Here is a 12,853-nt window from a genome sequence, read left to right as displayed (position 1 = left end):
ATTGATGATGTGATTGAAAGATATAGGATGAAATGTTTTATAATAATTCATAATAATTATAACTAATAAAAACTTAATCAATAATCATAATTTTAAAAATTAATTCAAAGATAATTTAATTTTAAAGATAAAGATTTTTTTAATAGGTAGTGTTTTAAAATGTGAAGGATAAAAATATAGGTAGTTACCTTGATAATATATTAAGAGAAATGATATAATGGAAAATAAACTTAGTTTAAAAATGGTTAATGACATTTTAAGTTGTAAATGCTAAAAATTATAGCAAATAGTGATGTGGTGTAAATTTTCATTTTTAAAATGTGAAGGATAAAAGTATAGAAAGTTACTTTTATAATATATTAAGAGAAATCAAAGTTATAGTGCAATTTCCTTTTTGTTATAAAGCCAAAATGAATCAAAGTTGCAATGACCAAAAACACAGAAGGCAAGTATTTACAAATATTGTTTCTACTTCTCTTTGGTTATTTCATTACATATATATAATGCTTCAAATGAAGATCTCGAATGACAATTTTTTTCACCGTGACTTGTGAAGGGTGCTTTTTAAAGTTATAAATTAATATTCCTAAATATTTATTTCTAATCTTAAAAAAAGATAAAAATATATGATATCATTGTAGATTTTGACTAGTATAATTAATTATAGCCTTTTTTTTTTTAATCTCATGTTTTGAGTTTTTACCTTTTTTTTTTCAAAGTTGTCTTTAGTGCAACTTTTTGAACTTCTTGGTGTGAGAATCAGATGGAAAAATTTGAGGTGAAATCTTGATTTGTGTTATTTAAACTGGTTTTTTGACTATATATGGATTGGGCGCCATGAAAAACCCCTAGGTCACTTCGATGGTGGAAAAGTTACCTATCAATCTTGTGATTTCAATAAATTCCTGCTAGATTTTACAAAAATTAGACCAAAAAAACCCACCTGAAAAACTCCAAAAAATCGCACTAAAAACAAGTCGTTTTTTATTATATTCTTAGATTCGCTTAGATAATAATACCGCAGGGTAGGTGAGATAGAAGATGGAAACTGACAAGCCTTGAAAGGGACCTATTTTTCCATCTAGCCAAAACCACCCCAAAGGAAAGGACTGCGAGGCTAGTTCATGGGAAGTAGTATGGGCTCTGTAGTAGGTGAGAAAATAACCCGTCTGATCGAATGCCCTACCACAGAATCTCTTCTATTAATTATGGTGTGTGCTTATGGAGAAGCAGGTGTATGCTTCTATTGTTTTAGATTTCCATTTTGCTAAATTTTCATAATTTTTTATTTTAATTTAGTTATATTTTAGAAAAACCACAAATATTCACTACCATGTAGCTTGTTAGATCAACCTACCGACTATTCTAGAGTTTTTCTAGTAAATTAGACATCCGTTGTTGCCCTGGGGTGTGATGCAACGGCCTGAAAGCGAACTTGATAAGCAGTGCGAGACATTGAATTGGTAAGAAGCAGAGTACATACTCCCATACTCTGCTCTGATCTTGGGGATCAAGAACTTAGTAACACTGGATTCTGGAAGGAAAACGAAGGATATGAATTGGAGTTGGAGTTGCAGTGCAGAAATCTACTGCATAGTGAACATGCCAACCAGAATTTATTTCTTTCAACGCGAAAAATCTGGTATAAATCTGGTATACCGTGATTTTTAATTCCACGAACTAGCAGTGTGGCTTCTCCGGTCCATTGCACTGTTTGCTTGACTGTAAATTCCACACGCCTTTTCCTTTCCCTTTTCCGAAAATAACTGTACAGTGATCTAGACTTGAAGACTCTGCCGAAGGGAGATGCACAGAGTGTTTTCATTCAAACTTATTAATGTCACGTTCACACGGTGTGGCCAGACTATCTACAAAGGAGGGAGTCCGTCGACATGACTTGAGAATGGCCGAATTCTTTGCCTCGCAGTTGAAAATTCAAACTCGAGCAACTCGTGGCTGAATTTATCCCCACTCTATTAAAACATTGCAAATTCAAAAAATATTAAAAAAAAAAAAAAAATCTGTACGGCACGATGGGTAGAGACTAAGAATTTTAAATACGATGGGTTCAATTGCGGCAAATATTAAATGTAACTTAAGTAAGTTAATACTATTTGTTTACTATTTTTCATTTTGTTTTTTGGAATATTAATTTATTTTTATTTAACTAATAAAATAGTAAAACACGCGTTGTTTAGTTAGGTCATAATTTTACTTTCTTTCTTTTCTTTTGTTTTTAGGACATTTGGTTTTTTTTAATGTGAGAAAGTTTGAATTTCCGTAGTTTAACGAGGTAGATGAGTTGCCCAGAAAGTTAGTTAAATTAGGGAATGATTTTTGTAAATCCAAGTTATAGGTGTTAAACTTTAAAATTTTAGGTCTCCTAGACGTTTTTGATGGTGTTGAACCCATTTCCACCATCAAAAACACGATTCAAACACTGCCTCTACAAAAAAATTTGAAATTTTTTTGCCCAGATTCTGGCTACTTTTGGCTGTCCGGGCAATTCATCTACTTCGTTAGACAACTCCCTTTGAATTGTATTTTTATTGGTGAAAATGAATTCAACACCATTAACAATTTTGATGGTGGAAATGAATTCAGCACTACCAAAAATTTTGAGAGACCCAAAATTTTGATACTTTATAACTATAACTAAGATTTCCAAAAATTTCCAACTAATTTTATCAAAATTGTCTTAAAATTTTCATGGTTTTCCTAACAAAAATATACCTTAATTAAATTAAATTAAATTAAACAAAATTAAATAAAACTTAACTTAACGAATGCATGCCCCTTAATATATATGGACGGCAGCGGCTAACCAGCCTGCCATAGGGCATTAAATGCCCGGGGAGATGCAGGCTGGATAGCCCGCTAACACGCAAATTCCGAAACTGGACACTAAATAAAAAATGGGATTTTGCGTGTTAGCCGGCTATTCAGCCTGCATCTCCCCAGACATTTAATGCCTATAACAGGCTGGTTAGCTGCTGCCCATGTCGACAGTTAATCGCTTAAACCGCGGTTCGCGACACATTAAAACCTTAATTAAAATTTAACCTTTTTAGTAATTAGTTCGATTTTTGATATGATTGATTTGATGGATAAACTTTAAAATTATTTTGTTTTTCAACAAAAGATAGTTCGCAAGAAAGCGAGAAGTTAAATGAAATTAAAAGAAAATCCTAAGAAATTGTGTTCAGACCTAATATATTATACAATAAATATTATCGTGATCTTGAGTATACGATCTTCTTTAAATTTTACCTTGACCAATCCCACTAGCTTGAATTTCCAAGAGAGCTTTTAAAACGTTAAGTTAAGCCTCGTAAAATCTAATTTTCTGCCGCACCTTGTCAAATTAATGGTTCGGAATGTTGTATACCTATGTAGATGAGTATCCAATAAAATCTTCTATTTCACTTCAAAAATTGTTATTTTCTCCATTTCTCTTATAAGAGATATTTGAGCAAAGTAGTTACCCAAGTATCACCAATGGGCATTAATGCATCATAACAACATTATCTTGTGGGTGTTTAATATGAGTGAAACCAACCTTAGAAGCTTGTTTTCAATTCATTCTCATGGATAGTGTATTCTTTCACTCGTCACATTACACGGAGACGTGCAATTTTGCCAAAGCGTGTGAGAGTGACCTCTTTGGTACATTAACTGCCAATAGGTTTGGCTCATGTGGTGTACAAGAGGATGGTGTATAGGGTAAATTCAAATTCTTATATCAAGTAATTTGGTCTCCCTAGGGTCTTTATTAAGCGTTGAGATTCCATTTCAATTAAGAGCATTTACATTGGAAGTGATACTTTAGTATAGTTCAAAGTAGTTTGCGTACAAATAAAGTTTATAGGTGGCATTTAAGAAAAAGAAGAATTGCAAGGTTATGGCACAGGAATGAGCTTGAAGATTAATTGTTTCACTCTCTTATCTCTATCATGCATTATCCTCACGTTTTCTTATCTTCTTTCCTCAAGGAACTAAGATTTCTTCACTTACCATGGTTAGCAAGAGATTTTAGGAATAAAAAGACCCATCCCAATGAGTGTTGGAGCCCACTTGCCTCTAGTTATTCTTCATGATATATGTTATTTTGTTGCTTATTTGTTATTCTAATACTCTTGTGCTTGTCTTGCAACTAATCATTGTATGCCACCCCCAGGGGGAAGCTTGATTGGTGATGATCGTGATATGAAGTATTTGTGAAGTTTGAGGTTTGAGGTTCAAATCCCCCCTAATTTACTGTGTGGGTTGTGTGTGACAGCGCGTATGGGTTCACCTAGAGGTTATAGTGGCAATGGTCATAATCAACCCTGTGTCATGCAAGTACAAGCCAGACCCTATTGCAAATTCTTTTAGATACCAAGAAAAAAAAACATTGTATGATGTTTAGCTTACAACCTAGTTAGAGTAAACTGGTTTCACTCACTAATGCAACAAGTCCTTAACACAAATACTTTGGGTTTATATGATTTAATATTACTTCTTAGGTTGTTTTTAGTTGTTTTCTAACCTCTAGTGACTTGTAGGATCATTAGTCATTGCATAGCTTCACTTAGCAACCACCATTAGTAGTTGGATTTTGAAATTTTTCATTCTTCGTAATCTTGATGATGTGCACAACCATTTTTTTTTGTTTTTCTCAAGTCTGTTGGTAAAGTCTTCAATTTTTGTGATAGTTTTATGGCTCAACTTAGTGTTGGCCACACCAATCATTTTCAATGTTAGTGTAGCTATTATTGTGTGAAACAACATGATTGTCCTTGTAGTAATCCATGTAAGTAGGCTTAAAATATATTTTTTAAGCATCGAGAAATCGTTCCTTAGAGTTTAAATAATAGGTTATAATTTATTAGAAATGATAAATGGTTTTAGTTATTGTTTTTCATAGTAATTAAATCATATAGTTTCTAGGATGTGGAAATATTATTCCAAACATTTTCCATGTGGATAGCTTATTGTTGGAATTTTGGGTAGCTTGGAAGGTATTTTCAAGAAGGATACCCACCAAAAGTTGTTGGTTGGGAAATTTACCCAAAAGTGGGGTTTTGGACCCAAGATGTAGGTCTATGACCTAAAAGAAAAGAATTATTTATTCTAAAGGGTCAAGAGGCAAAAACCCTAGATCTAGAGGTTTCCTAAGTGACCCAAGGAAAAGGATAAATAAAGGAGATCTAAGGTGAGGTCTCACACATTGTGTGTAAGAGAGATGTGAGCTCTCTTGTGCTAAGAGTGCCCTAGGAGAGCCAAGTTCTTCTCAGGAGGTCGAGATTATCTTTGGAGAGGGAAACAACTCCTAGATCATCAAGAGGACTGAGGGTTTGGAGAAACTGAGATATGGCCGAGTTTATTTAGGGGCTGATCTAGGACAAGAAGTAGATCCATACAAGCTGTTGAAAGAGGCCTAATGAATAGAGATCTAGAAATCCCTAAGAAATGGCTAACATCCATCGCAAAACCATTCTTGTGAGAGAACAAGCCAAGAAGAAGAGGTCACGGATATAAATGAAGGAGGTCGAGTTTCCTCCAAGTCTTATATATTGATTGAAGTTGTGTATCAATTGTTTGCTATCTAGGCCATATTTTATCTTTGTGTTGCAGAGGGATGAATCCCTAGCTTCTATTACAGGGATGGGCGAAAGCCTAGTGTAAGGCCTGGAAAGGGTCAAAAGGCTTCAAATCCAAACAAATGAGGGTCACAAACCATTAAAGGAGGGATGCATATCAACTAAGGAGGCTGCAGGTAGAAGCCCGGGGGCTTAAAAGCATCAAAATTATTTTGGCACAAGTTCGAGTAGTCTTAGGGCTAAGTGAAGGCTAGCATGAAAGGGGCTTTATTCTTCAGCATAGATGGTTGTTGAGCGTATTTCATAAAGTATGTTCACAAACAGAGTTGTGAATAGAGTGTATTTTGAGGCTCGTGTATAGTGCCTTTGAATGGAAAATCTACTGTGAGTGTTGACATTTTGAAGGCTTATTATGCAATGAGTTGGAAGGATAAAACTTGTTGTGAGTAGATATGTTTAAGGGCTAATGTACAATGCATTTGAAAGAGAAAATACACTATGAGAAGCTAATGGACAAAGGGGTATTTCTCTGTGATCAAGGAGGAAAAGAACCTACCAGGTTTGAAGACAAAAGTGTACTAAAAGGGTTGATCTAGAAGGGTTACATTAGCAAGTAAGTTATGTGTTTTTCTTGTCAATTTTTTCCGGGTAGATTGCAGATCTGAAGTAGTACATTGCAAGCCCTAATTTGTATACCATGTATACTAAGTGTACTAGTGATTGAGGGCCATGATCCCTGGTATGGGAGCCCCATGATTCTTTTGTTAATGGATTAAAAAAATAATCAAGATTTGGGTTCAAATCAATGTTTACAAAATTGATTTCACTGCTAAAGATTCCCACTGTGAAAAGTACTAGTTAGTTTGGTTTCTAGTGTGTCTATGTGTGTGATTAACATCAAACCAAATCTATGTCCTTAAGAAAAAATTAACATGGTATCAGAGCTACTTTGAAGGCATATGGATCAGAGTGTGCATAGGAAGTAGAGTGAGATAGTGGAGGTTGTGTAGACTCAGAGGGAGTATAGCTTTAGAGGGAGATTTTAAAGGATTTTAGGTTACATTATCAAAGTTTGAATCTTCAGGGTCTATCAAGATGAAGGACATTTCAGCCCATGCAAGGTCAGTAGCAAACCATGAGAGGAAATTCATGGTGGTGCAATAAAGTCATAGATCCTACGAAGATAAGCATGGATCATGTTGGAAAAATCATGTTACATGCGAGAACATTCAGGCACCACACAGGACAACTATTGGCCAAAGACAAAGAAGTTGTGGCACATACAAGTTCATATATGACTATGTAAGGAAAGTCGTGACTCATGCGAACATGTTCATGAGCATGCAAGGAAATTCATGGAGTTGGAAGTGTGAAGGAAATACCTTCCTCATTAAGAGGGAGTGTTGGAATTTTGTGTAGCTTTGAAGGTATTTCCGAGAAGGATGTTAGCCAAAAAAATTTGTTTGGGAAATTTACCCAAAAGTGGGGTTTTGGACCCAAGATGTGGGTCTAGGACCTAAAAGAATTTTTTTTATTCTAAAGGGTCAAGAGGTGAAAACCCAAATCTAAAGGTTTCCTAAGTGACCCAAGGCAAAGGATAAATAGAGGAGACCTAAGGTGAGGTCTCACACATTATGTGCAAGAGAGATGTGAGATCTCTTATGCTAAGAGTTTCCTAAGAGGTTCGAGTTCTAGTCATGAGGCCAGGATTATCTTTGGAGAAGGAAAGACTCATAGATTAACAAGAGGATCGAGGGTTTGGAGAAGCTGACATCTCGTCAAATTTATTTATGGCCTCATCTAGTCCAAGAAGCATATATGTCCAAGTTGTGAAAGAGGCCTAGTGAATAGATTTCTAGAAGGGTCGAGGGTAGAGTTAACACCATGGAAAAACCATCTTGTGAGAGAACAACCCAAGAAGAAGAGGCTGAAGATATGAATGAAGGAGGTTGAGTATCCTCCAAGCCATATCTATTGATTGAAGTCGTGTATCAGTTGTCCGTTGTCTAGGTTGATTTTTCTATTTGTGTTAGAGAGGGTTGAAGCCCTAGATTCTATTATAAGGAGGGTCGGAAGGTCTTTGTAATGGTTGGAAAGGGTTGAAAGGTGTAACAACCTCCTCCCACATTTACCCAAGATAATTGGTCAACTGGGGTAAACATGTGACAAAGAGTTACTATGATATGATTCAACTCCCCAAGTACAGTTAAGGAAGTGGAACTGACAAGACAAGACCAATTTGACCTTCCTCAGGAGCTACAGAACCTTCAGGAGACAACCAACCCTTCCAAGTGCCCAACCCCTAAGACAACTTGATGTTTTGCTGATCTAGACCCCCAGTAACTCCCATGACAATTCATGCATGCAACTGAGACCCTCCAATCACTCCCACAACAAGGAATGCATGCCACTGTAGCCTTTCTCAGGTATTTTTGTGCTAGTAACCCCATATTCTGTGCCACTTTTTCAGGACTAGGATTCAGGCCACTACCCAGAACTTCATGAAACTTCCAAGAAAAATAATTAATATTGAAACAAGGATACTAATGGAAAAACTTGAACATGGAATTGATATGAACCCATGTTGTTGATAAGACATACAAATGGATACGATAGTGGGAATATAAGATAACATTAAAATCTAGGAATGGAAACCCCTCTCTCCCATGTGCCTTAAGTAGATCAACCTCTGAAGAATATCTATGTTGGATTGACTTCCAACTTTTTATGTCCTTCCCAAAATCCTACTATCCAATCAACAGGGGTGGATTTTCATTGTCAGTCAGTAGGTTTGTTTCTTGGAATTTGTACTTTGATGGTTGATTTTCCAAATGGAACACTATAACAGATGGTCAATGGTGGGGTCCAACAACTAATCAACCAACCAAAAAAAGAGGGATTAATCCAGAGACATTGATAGGTTTATCAATAGTTTTTATTATGCCCAATGAGAAGTATGTTTTTAACTCCACCTAGAGAGCCAATTGTACCAATGGATAGTGAATAATATTCTTACTTATTCATCGACATTGACAGACCTAAGAGGTATTTTTTGGCAGTTGATTGGAATACTTTCTCACTGTTGGCGGGTGGTGGATACCTTTTGATGTTTTTATAAGATACGCCATTACAAAAACTGCCAATTGAAATCCGCACCATTTTTCCAAATTGGTCAAACACCGCCAGCCAAACAACATGGAGAGTCAGACACCCATCGATGAGCTAGATTTGGATGTTGATAGTTTAATCGAGGTCATGGTGGTTGTAGAGAAGGAATTGGATTTCCGAATTCATATGAAGGATCCTAAATTAGTGATTGTAAAGGATCAGGGGGAGCTCTTACCAGAATCGACAAACATAGGTGAATGCAGATTGTGAAACTTCAATTTTAACTCACAAATTGGGTCGGAGCTAGAATCCACGTCCCTAGAAATGAATAGATTGGGTTAGATTTACCCCTACATAATCGAAATATGCAAAAAGGAAGAAACATAGACAAGGGTAATAAACCCATCAAGGCAGTGGAGGAGGTCTAAAAACTGATATTAGGGGTTGATTTATATTGGGAAAACGCGGTCAAACTGAGAAAAAGAATCTTGATGGGGCGATGGGAGTTTATAAGAATGAACGGGACACAGATGAAAGAATGGATTCAAAAAATTTGGTCTTCACTACTTGGATATAGGCCCAAGGTTAATGTAATGGTAAACGACTTGTTTGGGTTTCATTTTCTAAAGGAAGAAGATGCAATAAAAATAGTAGCGCTACCCTGGATCCAAGGGTGAGGCTTTATAGTATTACAAAATTGGAAAGTTGGTTGTGATCCTATGATGGAGGTACCCAAGAGAAAAATTATCAAGGTCAAATTGCCTGCCCTCCCTATAGAATGCATGAATGGAGAAATCAAGGAAATCGCTAGTAAAATTGGAAAACTATATTATGTGGATGAAGGATGTATGGGGTTTCTCTACAAGAAAGTCGCATGGTGTCTAGTCAATTTAGTGTGTCCTAAATTGCTACATAAGTTATCAATCCGGGAGTCGTAAACTGATGAAGTGTAGTGCACTGTATGTGCTAGACAACCCTTTTCTTTCCTCGTTGTTTTCAGTTTTTATCTTGTTTTGGGGTTTTGTTCTTGTTGGTCTCATAAAGTGTTTAATGAAAATGGAAATCCTAGTCTAAATTTTTAATAATACTTTTAAAGATCAAGTGTGGATGTAGAATTGAAGACAAGGTTTATGCTTCTTATGATAATTTATGTTAAACACACATGGGTAGCAAGAACAATATGAAAGATAAATCATGAGAGTACAATTTTTATTAACAAATGATTTACATTTATAGTACAATATGTGACCGTTGGGTTCCACATCCCAAGGTCTCTTGGACTACTTAGTCTATTCAGCTTCCACACTAACCCATTTAGGATTAGGTGTCCAACATTCCCCCCCTTAATCCGAAGGGTTATGTATGAGTCCAAGAAGAGAGTTGTAATACAAAATGTGCAAAAATGCATGGCAGCACTAGGCTGAATGTGCTCTCTGAAATGTTGGTATAAAGGGTGGTGGTTTAAGGATGACCACCAACACTGGAATGCTTAGTGTAGTTCTCGGAACTCTTCCAAAACTGGCAAGAAACTGAAGTCTTCTGCTATAGGAAGTGATCCTATTGTTTTAAAGAGGGAAACCTTCAACCATGAAAGGGAGGCCTCACCTTGCATAAAAGGGAGAACTTCAACCTGAAAAGGGAAGTCTCAACCTGTGATGGTTTAAGGATGACCAACAACTTTGGAATGCTTAATGCAATTCCTGGAACTCTTCCAAATCTGGCAAGAAGCTGGTGTCTTCTACTAGAGGAAGTGTTCTCAATTTTGTTCCTGGAATTCTTCCGAAACTGGCAAGAAGTTGAAGTCTTCTGCTAGAGGAAGTGTCCTAGATTGCCAACTGAAGGCATGTTCAGGGGCATCTTTGTCTCTGGCTACAACTCTGAAACTGGTGTGGCAGGTTGTGGCTCAGGCTTGCTTGATGTGGCTTTGAAGCTTGTAGATGACCATCATTTCCCCCCCTGTCAGATACAAGGTGAGAAGATGGAGAAAACTCAACTGCAAGACTATTCAATACTCTGGAACAAGTTCTGACATGTGATTGGAATATCTTCTTGGTTGTTGATGCCCATTGCCAAGAAGCGATCCATCCAAGATGAATCTTTGTTCTTGCAGGACGCTTGTTTTTGAAGCATCTGTGTGAAGAATGGGTGGTTTTATGACAGTGCTTGCATGGATGAAGATCAAAACATTGATCTTTCAAATGGCCAACTAGGTCACGGTGTTGACATTTTACAATCTGTTGTTGTTGTTATTGTTGTGGAAGAGGGGAAGAATCTGGAACAGCTGGAGGTCAACTGTCATGAAGAGCAGGTGAACTGTCATGAATGAATCCAACACTCTGAAACTGAATGGGCTTTGAGTAGTTTGGAATATGAAAGGACAAGTCCTTGTCATATCAAAGACCAGTTCTGTGCTTGTTGTGGACAAGTTGTTCCCAAGGTCTGATTATGGGCTCGGGAAGTGCAGACTGAGTTTCTACATCTGCATGTAAAACTACTGCTTTATTTGAATGAACGATAACATTATTGACTTGCTGTTGATGGGTGGTTGTCTCAATGTTTTGAACAGAAACAGATTCAGAATGATGACTCCACTGTTGTAATTCTTCTTGTTGTAGCTGAGATTCAAGCTGCAAAAAATCAATCTTTTCCTGTGCATTTTGTAGACATGTCTGAATTTCTGAGAGAGATCCTATGCTGATTTGTAATGTGTCATCAACAGTAGATTGTATAAGAGTTTTCATGAACTCTAATACTTCACTGATTCTGGCCATTTTTCTTCAATGTCAGATTTACACCTTAAAAATTGATCACAATTATTACTTAATGCAGAAAAGTAATATCCACTCACAGTACACAACAATATCTTGTATAAATGTGCAGCAAATGAATCAGGGAATCAATGCATATATATGTAGACAAAAACTATAATGGGTTTTAAATACAATGCCACAATTGGGGCAACAACAACCGCAAACTTGCTTGGATCCTTCAAGTACTCCTTCACTTTCAAATCATAAATGATGGCTATCAAAACTTCAATAATTATAACACCATGTCATGGGCATTGGAATGAATCTCTAGCAAGCTGAAACAGTAGTGATAGACCTCCTTACATGTCCAAATACTTAGCAAACTGTATAGTGCTGGTCATATATACCATAACATTTTACCATGACCTTTCAAAAGCCTTCCAACTATGCACAGTTTTAGGAAAACCTCCAAGAGATTAGAGAATACTCGCCCCTGCTTCAGATGTATATGCAGCCAATTATTAAGGAGATTTGACTCTTTGACATTGCTAAAATCTGCCCACAAAGGACAACTCGAACACAAACTGATAGAACTTGATTTGAAGATGCTTTTAAAACATTTGATTTTAATAATATATCGGCCTGCAACGTATATTATTTTTCATATAATACCAAGAAGTCTTCTAACAAACACAGAGCATACACTATCTAGTACCACAATCCAACAGAAATTGTTAAGACACCGTATTCACCATACTATTGCATATATGCCACTTTTTTATTGCAAATTTTACATCGGAGGCAACACTCCAGGGACCGAGAATCATTACAACACATTATCAATACAACCCTCAAAATTTCAACAGACTTTCCAACAAATATATACCATTGCTTGCATCAATGATGAAATATTTGATGCCTATGACCGAAATACATCGACTTTCAGTGTCGGTGGTTAACACTTCTCAATCTACGCTATCGAATTCAGATTTATTACATCAACCGACAATCTTTTATCAATCCTACAAACATTGTATGTCATGTACTCCATTTCCAGACTCTTTGTCAAGTACGATTATTCTTACCAACGCTAGAAATGTCATTCCATCTGCATTCCAGAGCAGTTCTACTCTGCAAGACAATTCATGAAAACACCCACAAATTTCTGCAGTTTCCTATTACTTGAATTCACGATTTCCTATACCATGATAATTATATGGCTTGAACCCTAGGTGCGCATGTGGAGGGATGGAGTTTCAGTGGTGTAATACCACTGTGACTGTAAAGCCTCTACACGATCATGGACACAGCTAAACTGGCGCTTCCTTCCATGGTGTTTTCAGTACTACGGTTGTTGAATAGAAGTGCTAGCATCGATGGAACACTTTAACTTCTCCGAAATACCAACAGCGT

The sequence above is a fragment of the Pinus tabuliformis genome, chromosome 4_1 (genome assembly GCF_031772625.1).
Source record: "Pinus tabuliformis cultivar Carrire ecotype Pingquan chromosome 4_1, CPIR1, whole genome shotgun sequence".
NCBI classification, from domain to species: domain Eukaryota; kingdom Viridiplantae; phylum Streptophyta; class Pinopsida; order Pinales; family Pinaceae; genus Pinus; species Pinus tabuliformis.
This window is presented reverse-complemented; position numbering follows the sequence as displayed.